We start from the raw sequence: 15,974 nt of genomic DNA on the forward strand, positions 1-15,974 counted from the left end.
CTGTCTTGTTGCTTAGGTTGCCTTTGGCTTCATATAGTAGAGTAACTAACACCCGTTTAAACAATACATTTAATTTTCTCATATAATAATAATTTTGGAAACAGGTGGTTCTAGAGAAGGGACTGCAGCTCAAGCCCTCAGTTCTCTCTTTCCACTCTGTCACCTTCAGTGGGAAAGCAAAGTCTTCCATCCAGCACTGTACAAAGCAGCTCCACACGTCACACAAGCAACTTCCAGAAGCAGGAAGTGAGTGGGAGGAGGAGACTTTCTGTATGCTTCTTTCTTTGATCAGAGAGGAAAACCTTTCTCAGAAGCCTCCCTCCAAACCCGTCAGTGGACTTCTCCTTTGTGTCACTGACCGATCTAGGCCACATGACCAGCCATAAAGGTGGCAAGAGAAGTGGGATCACCATGCTTGGATTGGAGCAGTAATGACAGTGGCCAGGGACACCTTCTGTGAGATCAAGAGCTCTTGGCCTGAAGGCCTGAGAGTCAGGGTTCTGCTGTCAAGAAAGACCTGGAGGTAGGAAGGCCAATGAGCAGTAGCCAACATGGTCTGACTTGGGCCTCCATTGCCTTTTCAACCAGTGAGAAAGTTGCTCTGGGCCACCTCTCAATGAGATGGAGGAGAAGGCTCTAGTGCAGTTAAAAAAACACCCCCCCTCCAACCTGAGACAGATAAAAACAGACCAATGAACATATGCACTGTCCACTCAAGTTCTTTCTCTATCCCTCAAACTACACTGATCTTCTATAAGTCCTTTTTCCCCACCAAAGCTGCACTGGAAATTCCTTTTAAACTGGTTTGTGAAGATGGTCATCCTAGGGGCGGGAGCGGACCTTGTCCTTCCTTGGACTCCCTCCTCCCCCGACCCTACCATCCTAACATCTGATACCATCAATCTAGGTATAGGAACTAGTCCTGTCGAAAGAGAAGGAAGGAAGGAAGGAAGAAAAGAAGGGGTGGGAAGAAGGAAGGAAAAAGGGAGGGAAGGAAGAAGGAAAGGAGAAAGAGAAAAGGAAGAAAGAAAATACAGTGAAATTGTCCACTGCAGTAGCATAATGGATAGACCCAGAAGAAATCGGTTTTCTGCTTGCTTTCTAAGTGAATTTTATTTGACCACAGGTCTATCCCAAAAGAAAATTTTTCTACCACATTTTGTATTGTGCTAAAAAAAGATCAGCAGTTGTCACATTTTCTTTAAAAGTGACTGTCAGATTAAATCTTGTAACAGCTTAGTGACTTTAAACACCTCCCAAGAATGGTTAAGGGATGTGCACTATGGTAAGAATTCTCATTTATTATTTTGTACTCAGTATTTTACCATCAGCCTCTTACCCCGGGGAAATGCTGAAACTGAATACTTGTCAAAATATAGCCTTTCTAAAATTGCGGTGCCGCAAAAACTGTATTTGCACTGTAACTCAGATTCTTGATAACACTATCTTTCTTCCCACGATGTAGAAAATTTCCTTTCCTTTCTTTACGGGAAATGTTCTTGTTTTTCCACAGGTTTTTTTCAAAAGGCTTATAGCAGACTCTTTTTACCTCTCCAATGATAGTGACTCGGTCATTTTGACCTTTTTCTCTAGTCCTTTTAATTGCTTCTTGAGCTGGGGAAAAATATGGAGTGTTTGACTCTTCTTTTTTATTAAAGATTTTATTTATTTGACAGACAGAGATCACAAGTAGACAGAGAAGCAGGCCGAGAGAGGGGGAAGCAGGCTCCCCGCTGAGCAGAGAGCCCGATGTGGGGCTTGATACCAGGACCCTGAGATCATGACCTTAACTGAAGGCAGAGGCTTTAACCCACTGAGCCCCCCAGGTGCCCCAAGTGTCTGACTCTTCTGAGCAAGCACCCCAACTATTTCTTCGAGTAAAATAAAGTGAAGAGGGAGTAAGCAATTACCTTGTAAGTCCGATCCGTCCTCACTATGGATAGTCACTCTGGAGCAATTTACCCCACCTTGGTCTGGTCAGCCTTGGAAAGAGGAAAGGCCAAAAAGTACGTGAGTTAGGACCGAGTTACCCCTTTATCTGGCCTTGACTGTGCTTTCATTCGCTCACTCACGATCAGTAGCTGTACCCTTCCTGTGTGCCAGGCGCCGACCCTTCCGCGCACTGAGGAAACAGCAACAAAGAACAGAAAGTTCTCTGCCCTCCAGAAGTTCATACCCACCCTGTGCTGGGCAAAATTAACATCCTCCAGTGATCCCGGGAGCTCAATTGCAGCCCGGATCTCTGGAATAATCGTTTGTAATGTTTGATGTGTAGAGGTTAAAAGATGCAAAATGCTAGTATTTGATTTTTTTTTTTTTAACCTACAGAAATGAGAATTTCAGAAGGTTGGAGCTATCATTATCACATGAAATACTCATAAGGATTCTATAAGGTCGGTAATCCATCCTCTCCACTTTACATATGGGGAAGGGAGGCTGGGAGAAGTTCAGTAATGTAGGCACTTGGCACAGCTGGGTTTTGAAGTCAGATCTGTTTGATTCGGAAGCCAGAGCTCTTAGCCTCTACCCTACACTGCCCTCCTAAGTTAGGGTCGCTACCCCCAACCACGCTGTTTCTCGCAGCAGGGACCACATTGTCCGTTATTGATATATTCACTTAAAAGCAGAAATCTGGAATTCACAAACTTAGCAGTTCTAATGAAATCAATTCTACAGATACGTATTGCCTAGCCTGGATCTGAAGCATCCAAAAAATTCATGCAAAATTTCTTACAGATTTGAAAAGTTATTTTGAAAAGTCTCCTTGGATGTTTGAAATCAAATGATTGGAAGAATGGAGGCTATTATAAAATACGTGCTTAATCTAAAAGGAGGATATTCGGGTCACATCCCTGGTCCTTCCCTACAAGTTGATGTCCCTGTCATACAGCTTATGTCTGATGATATATCACTATATTCTCAGGCCACCTGGTTAAGGAAGGTCAAGGTCTTTTTTTTTTTTTTTAACTCTTCCTCTTTCATCTTTTGACGATATCCTCTAACAGATTTTTTTAAAGATTTTATTTATTTATTTGATATAGAGAGAGAGACAGTGAGAGAGGGACACAAGCAGGGGGAGTGGGAGAGGGAGAAGCAGGCATCCTGTTGAGCAGGGAGCCCAATGCGGGGCTTGATCCCAGGCCCCTGGGATCATGACCTGAGCCAGAGGCAGATGTTTAACGACTGGGCCACTCAGGCGCCTCTCCACTAATAAATTAATCAACAAAGCCTAATAGTGCTACAAAGCTCATCTCTTAAATCCAATATTACATCTCCCCTTGCTACTGTTCAGCAGTATGAAGGCAGAGCAGAAGATGACACCGAGGGTCCAGGTGCACCCATGTTTTTGTTCACCCAGAAACATGTGCAACAAAAATGCTGCAACAAGAATGCGGGGCTTCTTTTTTTTGCAAAGATTTTTTATTTTTATGAGGGAGGGGAAAGGGCAGAGGGAGAGGGAGAAAGAGTCTCAAGCCGACTCTGAGCTGAGCCTGGAGCCCGACATGGGCCTAGATCCCATGACCGTGAAATCATGACCTGAGCTGAAATCGAGTCTGCCACCCAACTGGCTGAGTCACCCAGGCACCCCAAGAAGGCAGGGTCTCTTGACCTTGTTCTACTTGTTTGTCCTGAGTCCATGTGACGCTCAGAACATCAAGGGAGTGTGGCCGTCCACTTGGAATCCTTGACAGCAGAATCCCCATGAAAACCTGAAAGACTAAACTCAATAGAAATTTGAAAATAAAGTTGCCTGCATGGGAGGCTCCTCAGTGGAGGCTGGATGCCGGCTGCTCTGTGGACGTACCATGAAAGGTCAAACATCGGATGAGTGTAGAAATGAGATCAGGGGAAAAGTTAAAGAGGCTCATTCATCAGACCTCAGTAACTGCCCCCCCCCCCAGCCTCCCCTGATCATATGTGTTAGTTTCCTAGGATTGTCACAATAAATTACCACAAAATAGTGGCTTGAAACCACAGAAATGCATTCAATTTTTGCCTCCATTATCGCATGTCTGTCTTCCCTGTGTGGGTCTGTGTCTTCACATGACCCTCTTATAAAGATGCCACTCATGGGCTTTAGGCATCCCCCCCAATCCACTATGACCTCATCTTAATTTTTTTTAAAGATTTTATTTATTTGTTTGACAGAGAGATCACAAGTAGGCAGAGAGGCAGGCAGAGAGAGAGGAGGAGGAAGCAGGCTCCCTGCCGAGCAGAGATCCTGGTGGGGGGCTGGATCCCAGGACCCTGGGATCACACCCGAGCCGAAGGCAGAGGCTTTAACCCACTGAGCCACCCAGGCACCCCGACCTCATCTTAATTTAACTATTTCTGCAAATACCCTATTTCCAAACAAGGCCACAATCTGAGAGGGCACGAATTTTGAGGGCGACGCTATTTAACCCAATATACCTTGTAGTAGGATTTAGTACTAGCAGAATTATAGTGGGTGCTTGATAGGATGACCAGTCTCTTCTGTAACTTTTTCTTCCTAGGGGAAAACAAAGAAAAACAAAACTCCAGTTTTAAAGGGAATGTATGCAATAGCAGAATCTGAATGGAATGTTTTTGGGTGCTATTTTGTTTTTGGTTTTTGTTTGTTTGTTTTTTAGATTTTATTACTTATTTATTTGACAGAGATCACAAGTAGGCAGAGAGAGAGAGAGAGAGAGGGAAGCAGGCTCCCCACTGAGCAGAGGTCTGATGCAGGACCCTGGGATCATGACCTGAGATGAAGGCAGCAGCTTAACCCACTGAGCCACCCAGGTGCCTGGGTGCTATGTTTTAAGCTCCCCCTTTCTTGGAAAACACAGAAGTGGGAAATGTGTTCACAGCTCCCCATTAATAGATGGTGTGAGTGATTGGCCTCTGATTCTTACTGGAGTCAACTAGTCCATTCTCAAGACATCTTGGTGTTGCCCACCTGCCAACCTTTTGCCTTTCTACCAAACCACATATTAACATACCAACCAGCTTCCAGCAACATCAACTGGGTAATCATTGTAATTTCAAAGAAAACATAGATGATCTCGTCAACTTGGGCAAAGACTCTTGGAAGCAAATACCATGACACTGTTCAATTATCGAATCAAATAATGATAATATTACCCATTATCGACACAATTTGTGACCATCTTATTCACATGGCCATTGATTAGGACTGTTACGAATGCTACAGATTGAAACCAGCAGATCTGGATTCTCTGAACAGGCTACAAATTCCAGGGCTTTCCCATTCTGTGACTCCTCAGAAGGGGGCCTCATTCACAGTGAAGCTTGCCCACTGCAGAGTTGACACAGACAGTCCAGCTCTGCTTCTAAAGGAGCAAAGACTTCTTACCGTTACCATTACTTTCATCTTTGAAATGGAAACTTCAAGATCATCTGGAGAGCTTTCTTCTTTCTGCTCAGGATTGTCTGTTTTGTTCCCTTCATGGTAACATAAAAGCCTCTCACCTTATCCCAAGGACAAGGCTGAATGAGATGCAAGGAACTGTTGAAATCCTCATGTTTGCTCAAGTTCTGGTGTGGAGGGAAAATTCTATTGCCTATCAGCCATATTTTTAAAAACTAAGCATGTCCGGTCTGTTCTTCACAAATTTACCAATCAGATAAATCCTTCACCAAATAAGAGCTTACTAGTAATTCCTGGGGAAAGATTTGCATTGACCGATATTTCAAATCTATTTCATCCCTGTCACCTAACACATCATTTTGTGCAAAAATAAGCCAATCAGAAAGAACTTCAGAAGGTTATTTGTTGTTGGTTTATAATTATTTATGTCATTGAATGGAAAGACATTTTTTTAAATTTTATTTTTTTATTAATTTATTTATTTTCAGGATAACAGTATTCATTATTTTTTCACCACACCCAGTGCTCCATGCAATCTGTGCCCTCTCCAATACCCACCACCCGGTACCCCAACCTCCCACCCCCACCCCCGCCACTTCAAACCCCTCAGATTGTTTTTCAGAGTCCATAGTCTCTCATGACTCACCTCCCCTTCCAATTTCCCTCAACTCCCTTCTCCTCTCCATCTCCCCATGTCCTCCATGCTATTTGTTATGCTCCACAAATAAGTGAAACCATATGATACTTGACTCTCTCTGCTTGACTTATTTCACTCAGCATAATCTCTTCCAGTCCCGTCCATGTTGCTACAAAAGTTGGGTATTCATCCTTCCTGGTGGAGGCATAATACTCCATAGTGTATATGGACCACATCTTCCTTATCCATTCGTCCATTGAAGGACATCTTGGTTCTTTCCATAGTTTGGCAACTGGAAAGACATTTTTTTGTTGTGACACAAATCCAAATATCCCCATTCTGCACCCCTACCTCAACTGTGTGCCTCAAACAACAAGAGAACTCATAAAGAAGCCCCTAGCAGGACTCAGATTGACCTGCCCTATTTCTAAAACACGAGTATACATGATAAACATAATGATGGAAATCAAGGCAGCATGGGTGTGGCTTACTCCAACACTTTTCATTGGTCTTTAAATAAACACATGTGTTTACTACCCTTCCACTTTGGACAACTTTTTTTTTCTGTCATTTGCTGTATGGGGGAAATGTAGCTTCGTGTAACACTTTTTCCTACAAAGTGTGAGCTTACAAAACAACACAAATGTCTAATGATGTGTGTGGGTGTGTTCGCTTGCTTGTTTTTTTTTTTTCATCTTTATGGAAGCATAATTGACAATTAAATTGTAGTATATTTAAAGTGTAGGGGTCTTGGGTGGCTCAGTTAGTTAAGCATCTGCCTTTGGCTCAGGTCATGATCCCTGGGGTCCTGGGATCAAGTCCTGCATCGGGCTCCCCGCTCAGTGGGGTGTCTGCTTCTCCCTTTATCCCTTTCCCTGTCCTCCCCATCCCAAATAAATAAATAAATAAATAAAATCTTAAAAAAATAAAGTGTACAACATGGAGGTTGGATACACTGTGAAAGGAGTCTCACTATCAGATTAATTAATGCATTCATCACCTCACATAGTGATTTTTTTTTTTTTTTTGCAAGAATGCTTAAGTTTTACTCGCAGCAAATTTCAGTGATACAATACAGTATTACCAGCTAGGTAGCATGTTATACATTAGATCTTCAGAGCTGTTTCCTTCTTTCTTTTTTTTTTTTTTTAGAACTACTTCATCTTATAACTGGAAGTTTGTATCCCTTTCCTAGCCCCTTTCAATTTCCCCACTTCCCAGCTCCTGGCAACCCCCAATTCTACTCTCTGTTCCTATGAATTTGACTTTTTTTCCTTTTTCTTTCTTCATTTTAGACTTCACATATTAGTGATATCCTGTAATATTGATCCATGTTGTAAATGACACAATTTCCTTCTTTTTAAAGACTGAATCAGATTCCATTGTATCTGTACATATACCACGTTTTCTTATCCCTTCGTCCATCAACAGGTACTTGTTTCCACACCTTGGTTATTGTAAATAATGCTGCAATGAACATGGGAGTACAGATATCTCCTCTAGATAATGGTTTCATTTCCTTTGGATATGTACTTGGTAAGAAGGATCGCTGGATCACATCGTAGTTCTATTAACTTTTTGAGGAGACTCCATCTTGTTTCCCACAGTGGTTGTACCAATTTGCATTTCCACCAACAGTGCATGACCATGACCTCTCCAGTATTTGTGGGGTTTTTGTGGGGTTTTTTGGTCTCTTTGATAATAGCCATCCTAACCAGTGTTAGAGGTAGAATCTCACTGTTGTTTGGATTTTCATTTCCCTGATGATGAGTGATGTTGAGCATCTTTTCATGTGCCTGTTGGCCATCTGGATGTCTTCTTTGGAAAAATGCCTATTCAGGTCCTTTGTCCATTTTTAAATTGTGTTATATGTTTTTTTCGTTTTTGTTTTTGTTACTGGGTTGTATGTGTTCCTTGTGTACTTTGGGTATTAACCCTTTATCAGGTATGTGGTTTGCCAATATTATCTCCCATTCTGTAGGTTGCCTTTTCATCCTGTTGAATGTCTCCTTTGCTGTGCAAAAGCTTTTTAGTTTGATGTAGTCCCACTTGTTTATTTTTGCTTTTGCTGTCAAAAAAAATTATTTCCAAGACCAATGTCAAGGAGCTTATTCTCCTATGTTTTCTTCTTGGGGTTTTATGGTTTCAGATCTTATGGCCAAGTCTTTAACCCATTTTGAGTTGGTTTTTGTGTGTGCTCTAAGACGGGGGTCGAGTTCCATTCTTTTGCGTGTAGCTGTCTAGTTTTCCCAACACAATTTACTGAGGAATCTTAACTCCTTTGTTAATTAATTGTTAATTAAAAATTAATTGACCATAGATGCATGGGTTTATTTCTGCACTCTGCATTCTGTTCCATCGAACTACGTGGCTGTTTCTATGCCAGGACCATATGCTTTTAACTACGAAAGCTTTGTAATACAGTTTGAAATCAGGAAGTGTGCTGCTTCCATCTTTCCTCTTTTTTCTAAAAATTGCTTTAGCTATTCAGAGTCTTTTGTGGTTTCATTCAAATGTGAGGATCATTTGTTCTGGTTTTGTGAAAAATACCATTGGAATTTTGATAGGAATTACACTGACTCTGTAGATTGCTTTGGATGGTATAGACACTGGAACAATATTAAGTCTTCTAATCCATGAGCACAGAACATCTTTCCATTTATTTGTGTCTTCTTTATTTTCTTTCATCAGTGTCTTACTGTTCTCCGTGTACAGATCTTTTACCTCTTTGGTTACATTTATTCCTATGTATTTTATTCTTTTTGATGTTATAAATGGTATTGTTTTATTTTTTGAGGTATTTCAGAATGCTTTATTATTTTTCTATTTTAAAAAAAATATAGAGGGGCACCTGGGTGGCTCAGTGGGTTAAGCCTCTGTCTTCAGCTCAGGTCATGATCTCAGAGTCCTGGAATCAAACCCCGCATCGGGCTCTCTGCTCAGCAGGGAGCCTGCTCCCCACCCCCACTGTCTGCCTCTCTGCCGACTTGTGATCTCTGTGTGTCAAATAAATAAATAAAATCTTTAAAAAATATATAGAGAATGCGGGAGCCTGGTTGACTCAGTCGTTAAGCTTCTGCCTTCAGCTCAGGACATGGTCCTGGGGTCCTGGGATCGAGCCCCGCATCGGGAAACCTGCTTCTCTCTCTCCCACTCCCCCTACTTCTGTTCCCTCTTTCACTGTGTCTCTCTCTGTCAAATAAATAAATAAAATATTTTTAAAAAATATACAGACTGCTTCATGAATTTACATGTCATCTTTGCACAGAATTCATGCTAATCTTCTCTGTATCGTTCTAATTTAAGCATGAGTGTTGCCGAAGCGAGCACCGTGGTATTGTCTTCTTAATTTCTCTTTCTGATATTGTCTCGGGTCATGATCTCAGGGTTGTAAGATGGAACCCCACCTCGCACCAGGCTCTGCGCTCAGTGGGGAGTCTGCTGAAGTTTCTCTCTCCCTCTGCCTGCCGCACTCTCACTCTCTCCCTAAAATAAAGAAATCTTGAAAAAAAACAACAACTGACTTTTATATGTTGACTTTGTATCCTACCTTACTAAACTTCTTTATTATTTCTGACAGTTTTTTTTACTATGGTCCTTAGGGTTTTCGATGTTTAATATCATGTTGTCTACAAATATACACAATTTTTTTTCTTCACTTACAATTTTGCTTCTTACTACTTCTTCAGATGCCTCTTACCTCTTTTTCTTGCTTGACTGTTCTGGCTAAGACTGCCAGCACTGTGTTGAATAAAAGTGGCAGGAATAGACACCTGCATCAGAATTACCTGTGATCGTGCTTTAAAAAAATACAGATTTCTGGGCCCCTTCAATTCCTTTTCTCTTTCTGCACATTGGTGTGCCCCAGATTCAACTTCTGCTGTCTACCTTGACTGACTTTCCTGTTACTATTCTAACTTCTTTAGTCTATTCTCAACACAGCAGTCAGAGTGATCCTTTAAAACTCTTAGGTTAGATCCTGCCTCTCTTCTCTCCTCAAAACTTTCCAGTGTCTGCAGTCACAGGGTCCCTCCTCCAGGGTTCAGTTCTCATGGGGCTTCTGGACTGTTCTTTTCTCTCCTTGCACCTTTACGCCAAGGAGTCACTTCCCCCTACCTCAACACTGTTACTTCTGTGACCTTGTCTCTTATTGTCCTCCCCCTGGAGTCTCTCGATTCCAGCCAGCAAGCCTCCTTGATGTTTCTCAGGTCTATTTCTGCTTCAGCCCTTTGTTTTTGGCCCAGATACCCACATTGATTATTGCCTCACTTTTTAAAGGACTCTGCCCAAATGTCACCTTCCCTGAGAGTCTTTCCTTTTCTATAAAATAGCAACCCTGTCTACACCCTGCTGGGCACTCCCCAGCTCTCTCACTCCATCCTATTTTCTCCATTTCATTACCTAGCATATTATGGATCCATTGTTTCTTTACTACCTGTCTCCCTACACTAAAATGTAAGCTCCAAAAAAGAAGAGATTTTTAAAAAATATTTTCTTTTTTTTAAAAAATACTTTATTTATATGACAAAGATAGAGAAAGCACAAGGAGGGGGAGTGGCAGGCAGAGGGAGACGGAAAAGCAGGCTCCCTGCTGAGCAGGGAGCTCCATCCCAGGACCCTAGGATCACCACCCCAGACAAAGGCAGATGCTTAACCAACTCAGCCACCCAGGCACTTGAAAAGGAAGAGTTTTTTTTTTCTTTCCCACAGCTCCAGCCCTGGTGTCTAGCATGGCACACAGGAGACCCTAAAAAAATTTTTTTGAATAAATGAATGAATGACCCATATATAGGCATGTAAATGCCAAGATCAAGATGGATATGCACTAAATTGGTCATAGGGGTACCTCTAGGGGGTGTGATTATGGAAAGGGGACTTTCATTTTTGACGTCAGCTTCTCTACTGTTTGAATTTGTATAGCAAACATACATTAACCTTGGATTACAAAAATAGAAATAATAGGGATTTTGAAAAGAAAATGAGCTTTCAAGGGCCAAAAAGCTGCTTAGGAGATTAGGTTGGGCAGCAGGTGGCAGGGTTGATTCAACTTGTGCTTGGCTCTGCCATGCTGGTGTGCTTCGGAGCCCACAGGCACGCTGGCTTGTGCTGGTGGAATGCCAGGGACCGTGATGTGAACAGAGCAAGCAAGGTTTCAATGAACACACAGCGCCATGGGATCAGTGGCATATCTGGATGTGGGGTTACTGCAGATAGTTTTTCAATCTTCTGTGCACTTTTGTGTATATTTTGATTTCTTTTCCAGCATGAACACGTAGTATGTGTGGACTAGGGAAGAGAAAAGCATTTTACCTTTGGAAAAGAACATTTTAAAAGGTATCAAATCTTGCTTTCCACACCCCCCTCCCAAGCAGGAGGCTACCCCGGGGTTCAGACTTCAGAAGTTCCCTCCCTGTGCGAGCCTCAAGGGAAATGCTTTCAGCTAACTTTGGGTAAAGAAACTGGACATTCAGCCTTACCCATGTCAGTAGGCTGTGGGATCACAAGGAGTTTGGAGTCACTGTTTTGAGACTTCAATAAGTTCATGACTATAGTCCGTATGGGTCTCTAAAGATGCATACTGAAAGAAGAAAATCCAGAAAAATAGTTTTATCAGACCCTTTTCTCTTACCCACCTCCCCAAGTTTCTTTCTGCTTGATAACAGCTGCTTTCCCCAACAGGCATTTCAAAAACAGGAAACCAATGATTAATGAAAGGCACAGCTTTACAGGGCTGGGTTGGAGTACTCCCACTGCCCACTGAGCCTGACCATCCCTCATGCCACTTGGTCTCCAGGATCTACATATGCATCTGACCTTGGGGTGAAGATTTTGTTGTTAGTGTCTCCCCACAATGCACCCACACCTACCGCACACAGACACACATGTGTGTGCATGCACGTGGACACACACACATGTTTAGCCCTGGACAGGAAGCTCAGGATCTCTCCCAGTCTCTGGTCTGCTCTGACTATCTGCTCCATTCACTTCTTTCCGTTGACTGATTTCCTCCTCACTTTTGCTCATACATGGTCCCTCACCTTTGACCCCATCCCGCGTCTTTCTTAGAGCCTTTCAGTCTCAGATGGTGGCTCAGAGTCTCCGCGGTCCTCTACCCTATGCCCGAGAAAGGAATCTGATTGCTCAAGTTTATCTTCTGAAGCCAGGCCACGGAGTTCCACAGAGAACATTGACCTTCCTATGAAACGGCCATCCTTGGTCCAATGCCCACCGATCCCGCTGTGATCAGACAACATAGAGAAGGGCTGGGTCCCACAGACATTTAGGCTCACAGAAGCAACATGCAGATTCTCTGTGGAAAAGCAGGCAAATTATTAGCATGTCTAGTACAGCAAGCCTGGAAACTGCGGTCTGATGCGAACCCAGACCAAATGGCTCTGTCCCCTGATAAGGACTTACAAATCCTACATAATATTCATGTGTCCCATCTATTCTCAGAGAATCCCAGAATCGTCAGGTCCAAAGGTTCATTCCGCCCACTGACACCTTGTCTTAGCCCCTGCTCACTGGTCCCCACTTAGTCCCATCACTAAAAGAAAATGTAAATTCATGATGTGTTCAGCCATGCAAAGGAAGGAACTACCCAACATGTTGTAACGGAGAGGAACCTTGAAAACGTGCTAAGGTAAAGAAGCCAGTCACAAAAGACCACACACTCTGTGGTTCCATTCGTGTGGAAGCCCAGGAGAGAGACATCTGTAGAGACAGGGAGAACACTGGTGGTTAAGCTTAAGATGGGTGGTGGGGAGTGGGGGAAGGGAAGTTTCTTTTTGAGGTTATGAAAATCCCACATTTCTAAAATGAACTCTGGCGACGGTTGCACCTCTCTCTGAACACACTAAAATTCACATCTCCCCAGAACTCAACAGGGCAGAACTGCGAACATCCCTTTTCTCGGACGGGTGAGAAATCGTTCAAGCGAAGGAGAAATATTAGACACTTTAACTTCCAATTAGTGTTGCCTCATCATGAGATGAGTCATGACACACACGGAGACACAAATCCCAACAGAGGTGGTCAAGCGCGGTAGTGAAACTCCACCCCGGAGCGCACAATTCTCTGCCACTACTTTTAAGAATAAAAGCATGAGGGGATAGGCGTGTGGGAGACAGCATTAGTCCTTCCCAAAGAGTGGTTACAGTGAACAGAATGATTTCTTTTACCCGTGGGAAGTGTTGCCTTTAGACGTGGGACAGACGGTGGCCAGGAGGGCAGAATTTCTTTCAGAAAGTGGAAAATGGCCCAACTCATTGGAATGACCAACGAGTGATTTTCCAAACCACAGCTGCACTTGTCGCACTTCAGGATATTATCTCCAAGTAATTTTAAAGATAAGCAGAGCAACGCTGTGCTTCCAAAACTAATAGCAGAAAAGAAATAGAAGGAAAAGAGCAGGACAGACAGGGCGTATCATGGGGGGCACAACCAACTGTGGGGATAGCTTTGTCGAGTCTGACCTTCTGAAAGGTCAGTCTGTGTTCCTTAGCTCTCAATTTAGAAGTCTGGCGTCTCTGTTAGCAATTTTTATTTTTTACTTATTTTTTAAACATTTTTAAAAAGATTTTATTTATCTATTTGAGAGAGAGACAGTGAGAGAGAGCACGAGAGGGAAGAAGGACAGAGGGAGAAGCAGACCTCCCCACGACCTGCCTGGGAAGCTGGGAGCCCAATTCACGACTCAATCCTGGGACTTCAGGATCATGAACTGAGCCGAAGGCAGTTGCTTAGCCAACTGAGCCACCCAGGCACCCTCTGTTAATAAGTTTTCTTTTTTTTTAATGATTATTTATTTATTTATTTGACAGAGAGAGATCACAAGTAGGCAGAGAGGCAGGCAGAGAGAGAGAGAGAGGAAGAAGCAGGCTCCCCGCTGCGCAGAAAGCCCGATGTGGGGCTCCATCCCAGGACCCTGAGACCATGACCTGAGCTGAAGGCAGAGGCTTTAACCCACTGAGCCACCTAGGCGCCCCTGTTAGAAGTTTTTAAATGTGTTTAACTATTATATATCTTGTACTAACATAACATAATAAAAAAAATAATAATAAAATAAAATGAGAACCTATCGCTATCACACAATATGGGCTCACAGAGAGCTCATACAAATAGCAAAGAGCAAAACACGGTTTCCACCTTTAGTTGGTGCTAAATAAACAAACAGCAAACAAACAACCAAGATGTGAGTCATAGCCTTTATTACACAATTTTAAAACAGGGAGATTGAATCACTTTAATTGACACTGAAAATTACAACAGAGAACAAGGTAAAGCAATTCATATTTATGGGTTTTTATAAAAGATTTTATTAATTTATTTGCCAGAGAGGGAGTGTGCACGCGTATAAGCGAGGAAGGGGAAGGCAGAAGAAGCAGCAGACTCTGCTCTGAGCAAGGAGCCCGATGCAGGGCTCGATCCCAAGACCCTGAGATCATCACCCCAGCCGAAGGCAGAGGCTTAACTCACTGAGCCACCCAGGTGCCCCTAAATGTCTTTTCTTCCTCCCTCCCACCCTCTTTCTTTCTTTCTTTCTTTCTTTCTTTCTTTCTTTCTTTCTTTCTTTCTTTCTTTCTTTCTTTCTTTCTTTCCTGATTGCCCTGGCTAGAACCTACAGTACGATGCTGAGCATAAACAGTGAGACCGGACATCCTTGTCTTGTTCCTTATTTCAAGGGAAATGTATTTAGTCTTTTGTCATTATTTATAATATTAGCTGTAAGTCTCTCATAGACTCCTTTTATCAGGATGAGGAAATTCCCTCTATTCATGGAATATTGAGTGTTTTTATCAAGAAACTGGTGAATTTTGTCACTTTTTTATGCGTCTATTGAGATGACAAGCAGTGGGAGAGGGAGAGGGAGAAGCAGGCTTCCCGCCGAGCAGTGAGCCTGATGCAGGGCTTGACCACAGGACCCCAGGACTGTGACTTGAGTGGAAGGCAGACACTTCACCGACTGAGCCACACAGGCACTCTCATATTTAAGTTTCTGTATAAAATGTGACATGTATCACAAAACACGTGGAAATGAGAACAGTGAGGCATTCTTAAAAACAAACAAACAAACAAACAAAACTCCCCCGCAACATGCACTTGAAACCAGAAACGACGTTTCCTGATCTCCATGTCAGATATAGTATGAAGTTTATTTCTTTTTTTGTTTGTAGTATTTCCTAACTTGCTTTTGGCTACCCGATGATAAGAAAATCCTGTTTTACAAAGGCCTGTGTCCCAAAGGGAAGAATGCACACCGCACAACTGGCGGCATTTGGAAACTCTTAGAACACACTCCTCTAAGACTCGTGCATTATTTGACCTTCTAAACGCTGTTTTCCTCTGAGTTTTCGAAGTGGGGCAGGGCTGGGCCACCCTCACTTTGAAGTGTTTTGGCTTCTTGCTCGTTCGATGCAGACACAGATTGAAGACATCAATCTCTGTTTCTGGTGTCAAACTTCTTCCTTTCTGTCACGAGCTCATAGGAAACGAGTGGTCGAAATACACCTGTTGAATAGACAAGACAAGAAAAATAACGGTGTCACAAAGCTGTGGAACCAGAAAGACAACCACGGCCCATTTCCTCACCTCTTCACCCCAGAGATGGTGTTAGCGCAGAATTAGTAAATCCTCGCCCAGCTTCCCTTTGCAGAGATTGAAGCTGACCTAGCCTCCAAAAGAAAGCAAGAAATTTTCCACTTCAAAGCTTCTGCCAACTCTTGGGGTAGGTGGCTCTGTGGTCAGTTTACTTCTTTGCCTCTGGAACACAGTCTGAATGCAGGAGAAAGAAAACACCAGCACTTGCTTTGTGTTAACAATATTACTTGGCAGGGAGAACCTGGCAGGTTTTGTGACCCTTTGGGAAGTGTTTCTATTTCTCACTTTGAATTGGACTGGATGGTCCTTAATAATTAATGGGGCCCCATGGAAGACATGTTGATCCCTGTGGATTTGATCACCTTCTAAGGGTATGGGCTT

At 42.9% G+C, this 15,974-nt stretch overlaps 1 non-coding gene across 1 annotated transcript; it reads right to left on the reverse strand.

Moving 5' to 3' along the window:
- Positions 1–9,216: 9,216 nt before the first annotated feature.
- Positions 9,217–9,323, reverse strand: LOC116583774. Its single transcript, XR_004282885.1, has one exon. It is a non-coding gene; the product is annotated as a U6 spliceosomal RNA (small nuclear RNA).
- Between the last annotated feature and the right edge of the window lie 6,651 nt (positions 9,324–15,974).

Source organism: Mustela erminea, chromosome X, assembly GCF_009829155.1.
Source record: "Mustela erminea isolate mMusErm1 chromosome X, mMusErm1.Pri, whole genome shotgun sequence".
Lineage (NCBI taxonomy): Eukaryota > Metazoa > Chordata > Mammalia > Carnivora > Mustelidae > Mustela > Mustela erminea.